Below are 14,729 nucleotides of genomic sequence, written 5' to 3'. Positions count from 1 at the left end.
TTTTAGCCAGGACTGGCCGGTGCTGCACAAAATTGGACAGGGTCAAAAGGCCACATTGTAGTGGACTGTGAAAGAAAGTGACAGAAAATGTTAGCAATTGTGTTTAATTGAAGAAATAAATGTTTGACAGTCTTCAGCATTTAATTTTATGAAGGTGGAAGGTTGCAAATGCTGGTCTATATGAGAGCAGAAGGGTGCTACCAAAAAAGGACAGGGTACAGCACCCTTCCAAACCTCTAGCTAAAACCCTGTATTTCAACGCCAGTCTCAATCAGTCACAGTTGGCTGCGAGTCCTGCACTATACAATGTGGTTAGTGCAGAAGTTTGGACCCTTGGTGAATTAAGTCTTATTTAAATGACTGATTACTCATTTAATCCTTATCTAAAATTCTTCAGTTCCTGTACTAAATGTATCCCTCAGGGAATGCATACATGCACAAACAAAATAAGTAAATGTACCTATTCATTACCGACCACCATATTTTCTGTCTGCGAACTTTGCAATGAGCCTTAAAATTGAATTAAGACTACATTTGCTTAATTAAGTTCTACAAAAAACACCTGTTACTTTTAAGATACTAGAACTGTAGATAATCTTAGGAAAGCTATCAATTTGGAATCAGCATGTAATACTCAAAATAACTCTTGAACGAAAATCCCTCCATCAGAATTGTACCTTAAGGGTTAATTACATGGAAAAGATAGCGTCCCATCAAAAACATATCCCACAGCTTATAAATAATAGTTTTGTACAGATGTGTCATGTGATATGGGCGTTGCCATTATTTCACAAGTGTGGATCAAGATCATCAGATGGCCTGGGATCACTGTCCAAGCTCAATGTCTTCTTTTTCACCCCTCCAAATTTAAACCCCTTCGTGCTGAGTTACCCTTTTTTAAATGGTCTGTTTTCTGAAGAACAATATAAGAGGTATGTGTGTTGTTGGAAGCATGAGTCACCATGCATTGTGTTTGAACCCACAAGGTCCATTACTTAAAATCAGTTATCCCACATAAAACTTAATTAGTATCAATTACACGATACCAGTGACGATACTTAAATGTGTATAAGGCCCATAACTCTGGCTAGACAACTTTATAATACCTCTTAATCAACCAAAAAATAACAACAAACAAGCATTTTGCAAATTCTACTGGAGATGCTAGTTATATTATCTGAAGAACTTTGTTAGAAAGCCACCTTTAGTCGCCGTTTCTGTGGAATTATTTTACAATTCCCTTGTAGAAAACACACAACAGTTTTCATATATCGCTGAAGAACAGTAACACTCTTAATATTATGGATGCTAATAGATATTTATTCGACAACGCTTGGAAGCAAATTGAAATAAACTTATAACAACTTCTTAATGTTTCTCCTTTTACTGGCATTTATTCAGTGGTTATTAACTTTTAACGAGATAGAATTTGGTTGAAATTCCTATGATATAGATCTTGCTATCTGAATACTGTACTCAAGGTTCAATTTTTTTGGGGAAAAAAAGTTACGACAAAATTTACGTTTTATTGCTCATGTTGTATGTAATCAGTGTTATAATTCTTTCTGATAGAAAACACCAGGCGATTCATAATATGAGGGTTGGAGGCGAAAAACCTCTAAGTGACATCAAATTATCAAACGGGTAGAAACCTTTTGCTTTGTCTAGGGCACCAGGCTAAAATACAGATGTTCCTTTGTAAATGAAATTATCGTTTTCATGTTTATACGCCTCTAAGTCTTATTTTGATAATTAAAGCCAATCGGCGCCTCAGTTGTAAGGAATCAAAATTGGCAGTGTTTTCACCACATCATTATTTATAGTATATACATGAAAGATCATAACTTTTGATGAGAACAGTGTTCCACAACTTGATAAATTGGTGAACAACTCAACAGATATTTAACCAAGATTAAACAACTCAACAGATATTGTACCAAGAGTGAACAACTCAACAGATATTTTACCAAGAGTGAACAACTCAACAGATATTTTTCCAAGAGTGATTAACTCAACAGATATTTTACCAAGAGTGAACAACTCAACAGATATTTTACCAAGAGTGATTAACTCAACAGATATTTTACCAAGAGTGAACAACTCAACAGATATTTTTCCAAGAGTGATTAACTCAACAGATATTTTACCAAGAGTGAACAACTCAACAGATACTTTACCAAGAGTGATTAACTCAACAGATATTTTACCAAGAGTGAACAACTCAACAGATATTTTTCCAAGAGTGATTAACTCAACAGATATTTTTTCAAGAGTGAACAACTCAACAGATATTTTACCAAGAGTGAACAACTCAACAGATAATTACCAAGAGTGAACAACTTAACAGATATTTTACCAAGAGTGAACAACATAACAGATATTTTACCAAGAGTGAACAATTTAACAGATGTTTTACCAAGAGTGAACAACTCAACATATATTTTACCAAGAGTGATCAACTCAACAGATATTTTACCAAGAGTGATGGAACTTGCTACACAATAAATTTCATTGGTAGTGTTATAAGGTCTACAAAGGTTCTTTAATGTTTAGTGAAACATTTACAATTTGTAAACACATCATTATGAGCAGATGCAAATGGATGAGATTAAATCAACAATTATATATTTTTCAAAATTTGCCAAGGGACGTAACTCAAATTTAGCCAGAGTGATGGGCCTTCCTATACATATATTTGCATATAACCATTGCTTACAAAGTCATACACACTAAGTTTGTAGCAAATGTACAAAATGTACAGAATGGTAACTTTTTTAGAATATGATCAAAATGTTTGCATACATGCCTCTGCAGACAATGCCATCTGAGCAATGACGATGTCATTTTGATTTCCTTCAAAAATATGAGACATGCTAAAGTAAGAAGATTATAGAAAGATTATCATGATTCCTTTTGGCATACAGTAGCAACAAATTGGTGGTGTGCATCATCTCAGATGCTTTTTTAACAAGTATTTCTTTTCTCAAGCTAAATACACTGACAACTTTAGTCATTGGGTAAATTTACATATTGCTTTATTCTTGTAAGACATTGTCTTGCTTTATTCAAATAAGACTGCCAATAAAAGAAGATGTGACATTGAGTCAGTAACCAAAGAACCATAATATGGGTAAACAAGGCTTTAATTAAACGTTCTTAACAAAACAATGACTAATCTCGCGGAAACAAAAAATACAATACCTTGGTAAACAGACCATATACAAATTGTGACCAAAAACAACACTTGAACGTTAAATGTTGTATAAATACGAAATGGGATAGTTATAATTGTATGGAACAATAAAACCAATGATCAAGTTTCGGAACGGAAATATTGGGTAAGAGCAGTTTTATGACAATCAGCCATTTAGTTATTTAAACAAACAGAATAAGATACTTAAGTCTAATGAGAGATGTCATGTATGAAATGTAAACAGAAAAGGTAAAATGGTTTATAATTATACTGAAATTATCAAGTCAAACAAAACATCAATTTAATCATTTCAGTTCTATCGTGGAATTAATGCACTTATTTTAGCCAATTCCTGACATTAACAACTTTTAATTAACTCCCTTCTTTCAAACCCACCTCCTCCCTCCTACCCTGTCTATTATCTTTGTGAGAATCTTCAATTATATCTTCCTGTGGCCTTGAGCTCCTAGTGCAGGTAATCTAAAATTCTGAAAAACTGTTTAACTCAATCATTGCAAGGAAGCCCATTTGAGGTTTCTATAAAGACATTATAAGTACCAAGGATTTAAAGCAACTGAGTTCAGTTACTTTAAAGCTGCACTCTCACAGATTGACTACTGTGACAACTTTGTTTTTATTTTTTGACAAACAATCAGATCGCAGGTTTTTATATTTATGTTTATAAAAATTGATGTTTTATGCTGAAAAACTCATTTTTCTTGAAGTGTCAGTAAAACCCCTCAAAGCCATAAAACATTAAATTTAGAACGTATTTAATCATGAAAAAGGTAATCTGATCTTTTGTCAGCAATCTTATATCACTGGTTTCAAGAATTTATGCAAAAATTGGCTCATTTCAAGACAAAAAATAAAAATGTTGTCAAAATGGTCAATTTGTAAGACTGCAGCTTTAAAGAATTACCTCAAATCTTTGACAGATGTCAACCATTCTTGCACATCATGTCTTGGGTCTGCAGGCAGCATTACTGTAATTGGACCAACTAATTAATAAGGGCCCTTGGGACTCATTAAGGGGCCATTGTATGGTTGTTCTCATTTCCCTTAACTCTGTCCAGGGCATTTCATACCAATCTTGCAATTTCAGGGATTTTCCTAGATTTGTTTAACATCTTTTTGGCTGCTTCGAGTGCAATTAGCTGAGATTTTGATTGGTCGATTGTGGTCCAAGAAATTCATTTTTATTCTCCCAAAGGAAAAATACAATAAAAACCAAATCTGGACAATTCTCTGTCTCCTAGTTGACTGAGGACTGAGAAAACAATATAACATCATGAATTGAAAATGTCTTTTTTTAATTTCATTTATTTTGATTGTAAAAGATTAAATCACATGTGCACAAAAATACTTTAATGAGCATGGGGACTAGTTTAATCCCCTTTCTCTAGAAAATCTCTCAGACTTCAAATCTCTTTTCAATGATTAAAATATTTCTGTATTTCAAAGTATTTGTTGTATATTCGAAAACCACAAAAATAACAAGATAGAAACAACTCGGTAACATTTTATGTCAAATTCATTAGACCAGCTTTAGACAAAGAGGGCCTGGGTTGTGTGAGGCTCCGGCAGATTAGACCATATAACTTACATTAACCAGTGGGACCGCCCTATCAACGCCCTATCATCCAACTCTATCAACAGATATTTAACTGATATAACCCTCATAACTATTAGGCAAACAATATATTCATATAGGTATCATTTTTTTCAAGGTATTATAAATGCTTTTGAGGCTAAGAATCTGCAAAAAGGTTACTTCATCTTTGACTGTAAGGAATGAAACTTTGAAAAATAAACAAAAATAAATAACTGCTTATTATAAATAATTGCAAGCTATCATCTTAATGAGCCTGAAATCCAAAATGTTGAAAGTAGAAAGCTGTTTTGCAAGGTTTTCATGATCCTTTCAAACTGAATACCTACAAAGTTTGCAATCACCTACAGGGTACATTGGGCGATACCATTAAGTATTTAAGTGTTAATTGATATACCTACTCTTAAATAATTTAATTCAAACAACTTTGCTTTGAAGTTAATAGAGCAATATTATGGACGGAAACCCTCGAAATGCCAAAATCAAATCCAAGTGCCCTAATTGAGATAGCAATCACCTCCATTATATCATTGATATGTCCTTCTACAAATATTTACACAGTTCCAGTCTGATCTCCATCTTCAAGTGCAATTAAATAATCTGGATTGCGGCAATTACATAAAATCTCCATTTACAATCTGGCTTATAGTTAACCTTTACAACCAGTTGTATTAACCTCTTTGTGATGTTGTCTGATACTATAAGTGATGTCTATGATGCTTCCCATATTTTGATAAAATCCATCATTGACTTGTGTTTCAGCCATTATCTGAGTATTATTATACCTGAAATTTACTTAAAATGTTACAGAATTACATTGTAACCAGATCAACATTCATTTTTTTTTAGATGCAAAGATTAGACAACCCACCCTCCTCCGCTAAGCATTAACAGCCTCTTAAAGCCTTCAACATCAATACTTTGGTGAAGATGATTGAAGTATTGTGTTACCTACAGTTATTTTCAACTATTTGTTTACAATTTTTCTAAAACATTTCAAATACGTAAGCTATTTTGTTGTAAAACAACTTAAAAGTACCTCTTGAATTATATTTCATTTCTGACAGTTACAACCCCACTGGTATAACAGTTTCTTCAGCAGATGTATTTCAAACTTGCAGTAAAACTCAATTCCTTGAAAAACAACACCATCAAATTCCACAAAAGCAAGAGCTAAGTGCATCTGTAAAAATCTTGACTCACTAGGTATTGAATAACAAGACTTTCAAATTCCACTAAAGATAGTGAAAGTTAAGAGAGCAAATAAAACACAGAAAAGAAATAACTGTCAATTAGTTCATCGTGTTCTCCTAGCCACCAACATGGATGCCTACTTTCAGAGAAGAATGTCTCACATTAGCTGATACTGGTGGGATTGCAGAGACATGGCAGTGTTCATATTTTTGTTGCAGAACTAAAGGCAGGAATTTTCACATTTTATACAAATAAAAGTTTGCTTTATGATTCATAGACATGTAGGGTGCATGGCAAGGTGAAATTTGAAAAGCCTACAACATAATAAAATAATAATAATAAATAATATGGAGGCCTAAACACAATGTCGCATATAGCACTGCCATGCTGCGGAAATCAAGTTGGTAGCAGGGTGTGTTTACCCCTTATGCAATTTTGCCTATATTCTGATAATTCTGAATTACTGTAGATGTGGTATATAGCACGGCCATGTCGACACAATCGAGCCAGTAACATAGAGTGTTTATTCCCATAATACATTCTTGCATACAGCATGGCCATGTTGTTGCATTGAGCCAGTAACATAGTGTTTATTCCCATTATACATTCTTGCCTACGACATTTCTGATGCTTCCAAACATCCCATAGATGTTGCATACAGCATGGCCATGTTGTTGCATTGAGCCAGTAACATAGAGTGTTTATTGCCATTATACATTCTTGCCTACGACATTTCTGATGCTTCCAAACATCCCATAGATGTTGCATACAGCATGGCCATGTTGTTGCATTGAGCCAGTAACATAGAGTGTTTATTCCCATTATACATTCTTGCATACAGCATTTCTGATGCTTCCAAACATCCCATAGATGTTACATACAGCACAGCCATGTTGTTGCCCTTCGAGCCAGTAACGTTATGTGTTTATTCCTTATACATTCTTGCCTACATTTTTTATGCTTCCAAAGATTCTGTAGATGTAATGCAAATAGCACGGCCATATCACTGCAATCGGCAATGTCGCTGCAATCAAAGCGGTACCATAAATTGTTTATTCCTAATACATTCTCCTCTTCATGTCTGATGTTTCCAAAAGATACTGCCAATCATTTTTCCTGATAATATCAATCAATTTCTTTTGTTTTGCTATCTTATCTAGTGTTTTCATATATTTCCTGACATGAATCAGTGGGGATTCCAATACTTTGTTTATAGCATTTTTACCACAGAGTATTGAATGAAAGCTATTTTCTTTTGTTTACTGAAAGAAATTGCTAGTTACAGTTATGTCCGCAAGCATCAACCAATAATTAAATATATATATTATTACTTTCTACCTTGTTGTAAAACAAAAAATGGTATGCTTTTCCGTCGTTTTCAGAGATTTATCAGTGGAATAACAATTTGATATTGTTTACTGTTTTGAAATTTTAGCCGGCTTTCAATTCCAAATTAAAATGTCAGCGCGCACAGGGCTGGGACACAATTTCAAAGATGTCATTTCTTAAACGACATTTTGTTCCCAAACGATTTGGCATGCTTTCTTAATAACTACAACATTAAATGTCATTTTATGTCTTATCAAATAAAAAAAATGGTTTCAGTGTAAGATAGCAATATATTTCACATCTTGAACACCAAAAGAAAATATTTCACACATGAATACGCTACCCATGAAATGTAGCTTTTGGTGCTCAGTTGGTGAAATATATTATGATCTTACACTGAAACAAACAGTTATCCTCCCCTACAACTTTAATTCAACCATATATATTGATCATCAGTATTTTTATTTTATTTCTTTTCAGGGCTTCTATTAAAATTTGCAATAAATGATATATTTTTTTACCAAAAAAGGATTCATTTTTCTGAAGTGATAAACATCGAATAAAAATTATCAAATACATAAAGCGGATATAAATGTTACACTGTGTAAACTTTTATGTAAATATTACATGGTTATATTTTAACAAACTATAAAATCAAAATTATTTTATCTCTCAAATTGTTTGTGTCAAAATTATAACATCATCGCCTTAAAAAAAGATAGACAAGATAAGCCAATCAACACACTGATAATGTCTATAAATAGATTTATGGTATGAAATTTTAGCTGATAAGCCCTTTAAAAATTGAAGTGTAGCAATTTTTTTATGCAACCTGAAATATTTTTTCAACACTGCTTGAGAGATTTTTTCATTAAACTGATGATTGAGAGAATTCAAACTTATTTTCATTTAATATAGCAGAAACCAAGGAAAAAACGATTGCATTTCAATCATGCTGTACAAAATAATATATGATTTTTATGCAAAATTCTTTCATTACTAACATTGTTTTGAAAGGACTCGCTCAAGTTTTTGTAAAATGTACTTTTTTGTTCGACGAAATAAAGTGTGGCAAATCATTTAAAATAAGCGTTAACACTTAAAGATACTGACGGCTGGAACCCTTCAACAAATGTTGATGTAGACTCAAATATTGTCTTTGAAGTCCACAATTTTGAATAGTGTTTATAATGAAATGTAATTCAACAAAATGCTGAAAGGTTAAAGTTATCCTCTTTTTTATGTATGAGTCATTGTAGGCGCGAGGTTTTTTTTGTCAGTTTGTCAATTTTTCCTATTTGACTATCAGCCCCAACCCACTTAAACCAGAATAATTTTTTAAACTTTAAGTGTATTTTTATCTGCAACTTTGGTATTAAAGAGTAAAAAAGTTATAAAGTGCTTTCAGATGCATTACCGGGGGAAAAAAATGGTACTAAACCAATAATGAGCTTTAAACGCATATAAAAAAAAGAAAATTGTTTGTTTATAAAAACGTTTTCAGAAAAGAAAGCTGGTTTGAATAGCATTTTTCTCTCAAATATAAATGCTTTTTTTAGTCATGACATCTTATTTTATTGAGCATTTTTTTAATACCTTATAATATAAATGCCTATGGCGAAGAAAAGTATCGTTCCATAAAATGGAGTCATTTTAGTTTGATTGGAAACAAACATATTTTATAATACATCTTACATTATATCATACAACGACAATACATGAGGGCCTCCCAAACAAAACAATAACCAGGGCCTCCGAAAAAAAACATATACCAGGGCCTCTCAAACATAACATATACCATGGCTTCCCAAACAAAACATAAACCAGGGCCTCCCAAACAAAACATAAACCAGGGCCTCCCAAACAAAACATATACCAGGGCCTCCCAAACAAAACATATACCAGGGCTTCCCAAACAAAACATATACCAGGGCCTCCCAAACAAAACATATACCAGGGCCTCCCAAACAAAAACATACACCAGGGCCTCCCAAACAAAACATATACCAGGGCCTCCCAAACAAAACATATACCAGGGCTTCCCAAATAAAAACATACACCAGGGCCTCCCAAACTAAGCAATAACTACGGCCTCCCAGGGCTTCCCAAACGAAACATGTACCAGGGCCTCTCAAACAAAACAATAACAAGAGCCTCCCAAACTAAACATGAACCAAAAGCTCCTGAATAAAAGGTAAGTCCCATTCTATGTTCAAAATCATATTAAAATAATTATGTAAACTAAACAAAACATAAAAAACAGACTAATAAAAATACATAATATCTTGAAAATACCTGTTGTCCCATAAATTATTCCATTTTCTTGAGTTTATTTTCCATTGAGATCAATTCAAACTGACTTTTGTATGAGCCGCAAATTGAAAGCATTTTCAAAGAACCATTCCAGAATATTGTTTATGTGTTTTCAGACTATTAGAGAAAAATTACATTAGAATGTACCTGCTGGCACCATAGTGATATAATTTACATTTTTCTGGTGGAAGATCATAATGGCAAGAAAATAACATGGGAGTTAATATCTTTAATGTGCAAAAGGATTTAGACAATCAAGCGATATATTTGAAAAAACAAATGGTGTATTTGGTGTATTCCGCAGCTTAAGTAGATGCCATTTAAGTGGTCTCATGTCAATTTGTACTAGTTTAGACTAAAATATTTATTTAAGGCGACTATAAATTAATTGCAATATTTTCATCCCTGCCTGCCCCCTACTTTTTCCGCCGCCCCTTTCATTTTATGGACTCAAATGTAAAAGTTGAACCAGAGTCTGTATTTGCGCATCGATCCAGTACTGTCTGGTGTTTATTCATACCTAAGGTGTCTATGTATAACATTCTAATGCAAAAGAGAAGAATTGTTACGATCATGTTCATGGTTCGTCTCAAATTTTATAAATCAACTATTACCTATTTGACGAGATACAGAGACAGTTGCGGTACCAATACCAGACAATTAAAGACAATAAATGCCAGAACTCGCTCAATATCGACCAAACTCGGCCAATATCAGCAAAACACGACTAATATGAGTTTCCTCCGTTTTGATTGGCTACAGAACTCGCCTAATATAGGATTTGAGAAATGGGCCATTTTCATTGGCTGTTGAAACTCGCCTAATATGAGAAATATGCTGGAATTTATTTTTAAAGGTAGCCATTTTGTTTTTCGTTTTCCGACTGTTTCGAAAATTTTGTGCTTCGTATAAACCTATTTGGAAAACTTGAACCTATTGAATGATTGAACCACTTTGTACGGTTTGATATTACAGTAGTATTTAACTTGCCAGTGGATTTTACAACTATTATAATTTTGTACACCGACAAAATGGATGACGAAGATGAAACAAATGACGTTTTTGGCAAACGATTAATGAAATTAAGAAAAAAAGACATGCTTCCTTACAATGTACAGTGCTTTGTTCATAATTGGGTGCAATGACACTATAAGGATGCATGTCAAAATCAACAAAGTCAAGTCTACAAATGCAGACACGGCTTCAATGTGAACTAAAGATAAGTAATTATAATAATGTTTTTAACCGAAATTGTAATAGTTAATTAATAAAATACTTATTAATTAGGTGATTTCATATTGGCCCTGTTATTTGTCCTCAGCAGCTGTATTTGCCTTCGCCCTTTCGGGCTCAGGCAAATACAGCTAAACTCAGACAAATAACTAGGCCAGTATGAAATCACCTAATTAAATAACATTATAATATGGTCCATTACGCAATAAGAGAGAGCATGAACACATATTCAACAGTCAACTAAGAAAAAACAACAAAAAAAAACAGAAAATAAATAATATCACCCTCGCCCCCAATTTAAAAAAAGTACTTGGACAAAAATCTAGCAATGATTTTATATTGGCCTTAGCTTGATTGTTGATTCTTAATACTGATATGAATCACTATAAAACTCATTTCCTTAATTACTTCTACAAACCTAGTGAGTATTGATGTCAATTATGAGAGGCCATCAGAATTAAGGTACCCCTGATTGGGATTGAACCCACAACCTCTTCGGTGAGCGGGTACTTATATACCCCTTGACCACGCTCACCCTTCAGGTTTTAGGTATGATCTTGGAAATGGTGCCTTCTCATTACCTCAATGGGGGACACCACCAGCTGTTTCGACTAAATGTATCTATGCAAATGGTAATGATGTCTGCCTCTCATTGCTGCAAAGGTCCAAGGTTTGGTCTTGCTGACTTAGGGCGCATTCCTGTCGACTCCATACTGGACATATCAGTTGAAGAGTTTTTCGTGGTATAGGTGTTTGCCTCTCACCCAAATGGTTCTAGGTTTGATCTTTAACTGTATATGGGGAATGATGGCCTAAGCGAGTCTGTGCAGGGTGGAAACCAGTACTAATACTTTAACTACAAAAATATGTTAAACACTAGGGTGTCCTAGTGGGGATTTTTAAGGTGTCTTCTACTCTTCATCTCATTGAAAAGGTCCAGATAAATATACCCAACCGGAGAGCCTCTTTTATTTCTGACACATTGTTGTAATCCAAACATATCTAACAACAATGTGAGTAGATTAAAGAATGTGTTATGATTGTTGGCGGAATTGGCCTCTATAAAAAACCCTCAAAAGTTTTATCTTTAGCCCAGAAACATCATTGAGTGGCATCAGTTTATAAACACCCCTGTTGGTACAACCACACCCATTTAAGTGTCTGAGAGTGTTGCTGTGGAATACTGTACACTGGTATACAGCAAAAAGGTCCAATGTTCCCACCTGACTCACTGGAGTATCTTTTAGTAGCCTCTAACAATAAGGATCAGACACCATACTTAAAATGATACAATTCAGGAAAACGGATTCAACAGTTATATCAGTCTAAACTCATTGTATTGAAACAGTTTATAAAAAGTAGATATTTGTTTAATGTTTAAGATGAAGGGCTTTCTTGACCTTATCTCTAAGTGTCCAATTTCATATTTCAAACAAACTGATGATGAATGCAAGTATGATGGGCAAGTTTATCTAGGTTTATGTAACAAGTCATGATTCCTGATTTCTCCAGCCTTAATGCTTATCAGCAAATGGAGAATGTTGAAAAAACACAAAAACAGAAGGAAGTCTGGTGCTTGTATATCATTGAGGTTATTATGTTATCACATAATCATCAATTAGCAGCAACTGTTTTGGCGTTAAGTCTGATTAATTGTCTCCAAAAATGAAGAGTTTTATGATGGATAATTAACAAGGCTATTAGCTAATCATAGATCAACGGTGCTTGAAGGGATACTATTTCGCAAAAGAAAGAGCTATTGAAATGGTAATTATTAGGAATATATTTAGATCTTATTAATTTTATCATGTTTTAATGTTGCACATATCCTCAACATAAATTTTTCATAAAGTATTACTTTGGAAGAAATACTGTTAACAATTAAAGGCAGCGTGTACAGCTAGCTATACATTGCGCATGCCTTTTATATTCATCCTAATGTCATTTGCACGTTTTGCATTATGTGTTAAATATGTCATGTTTTGTATGTGCGCGCCTTTTACATGTTTTGAATACTTGTTTAATGTTACTTTTAATTATGCGCGCTTTATATATATTTGTAGTGGAGCTGTTAGTTAGTTTGTCTGAATAAAGCTCTCTTTCCCCCTTATCTTTGTTGGTCATTCGTTTAAATCCACTTAAAGCAATGAACACCACACAAGAATTGTATTAAGAAGTGATTTACCCACTTGACATCCATCATGCAGACACCTAGTATTTTCAATCAACAATTAAAATCACATCACATGATTTTTGTCCTGACATTCGTTTCATGGCAGATTTTTTTTCTCTATAATTGACATATCATTAATTAAATCTGAATGCCACAACTGTTGTTGTCCAAAAATTTAAATGTTTAAATGTTTCCGACTTTTTGGCCAAAAATTCAAAGAATCCACTCAATTTTATGTCCATAAGCCTATATTCTTTAACAACAGATATTTTTTTGCAACAATCAAATACATATCTTTAGCATCAAAAGCAGACTCCGAAAGTGGAAATTGCAATTGGATTTTTTTTATAAAGGATCCCTTTCATCTGACAGTAAGGGGCAATGAATTTAAACAAAGACGTATAATTGTCAATCAAGCTGCCGTAAGACTTACGGTATTGCTGCCATCTGAATCAAGGTAGGACTTTTCACAATCTTACTAAATAATGAATTGTTACACACAAAGGTTCTCACATTTGTTTCCACAGTAGTACATAGTTTACAAGCAAGCGTGCCAACAATTCAGTTCATGATCAAGGGAAATAACTCAACACAGAATATAGTCTGAGTCAGATGGACATTTAGCTGAATGTTCAGGACTCTGCTTAAGTTATTGATGATGTAAACAAACATTGTTGTTTAAACTTTAAAATCTCTACTGCTCTTGATTGACTCACCTGTGATGGCAGTATTTCAAGATTAATCTTGAAATAGCAACACATTATTCTGATGTACTTGTTTTATTTAAATCTATGAGCATATCATCAAATATTCTTTGTTAAAAAGTTAAAAAAAACTATGTCATTAATCACATTGTTAACTATAACAAAGTTCAAAACAATAGGCCCATGTTGAATTTTTAATGGTTTAAGATTCATTTTTCAACATTTTAGTAATAAGAAAATTAGAATTAGAAAACTTAAAATTTGATTGATAATAAAAAAATGCTCTAAACATGTAAATTTTTAGAACTAAAATTTCTCACTTAATCATTTGCAATAAATGATACAGTACTTCATATATTTACAAAGGAAGCGTAATGAGACTGTTTCTATGGTAAAGCTTACTAAACATGTAATAGAATCTGTATTAGGGAGAAAATTAGCATTATTACAAACCTACTTACAAGAAAATTACCGATGTAATATTCCGCTACAAATTACTATTTAGCCAACAAAACACCAAAACCGGCTAATTTCCCTACATCATTTAGAAAAAATGAAGCCACTTTGTACATACTGTATATAGGCAATTTGTGACAATGAGCCCCCATCCTCTGCAGGCTTTCCTAACAAGGACAGTTTAATAGGCGATTTATTGGCCATAACCACGTCACTATGACAGTATCTCCACAATGCAGTTACTATCACAAGCTTGAATTGACAAGAAAAAATGACCATATTGTTTATCAATATTAAAATGTGGAATAAAAAAATATCTCGGCTAAACATTGATGAATAGCATTATGACATGACATTTCTCTTTCGATTGTGTAATATTGACTTTAATCAATCACATTATATAAAATATCACCAAGAAATAGTTATATATAATATATTTTTTATTTCTATCCAAGTAATGTACGGGTATACAGTTAAGAACATGTACTTCTAATAATGTTTTACGAATTTAAGCCTTATTAT

This window comes from Mya arenaria, chromosome 3 (assembly GCF_026914265.1).
Source record: "Mya arenaria isolate MELC-2E11 chromosome 3, ASM2691426v1".
Classification (NCBI taxonomy): Eukaryota; Metazoa; Mollusca; class Bivalvia; order Myida; family Myidae; genus Mya; species Mya arenaria.
The sequence above is the reverse complement of the archived record's forward strand: the minus strand, read 5'-3'. Positions refer to the sequence as shown.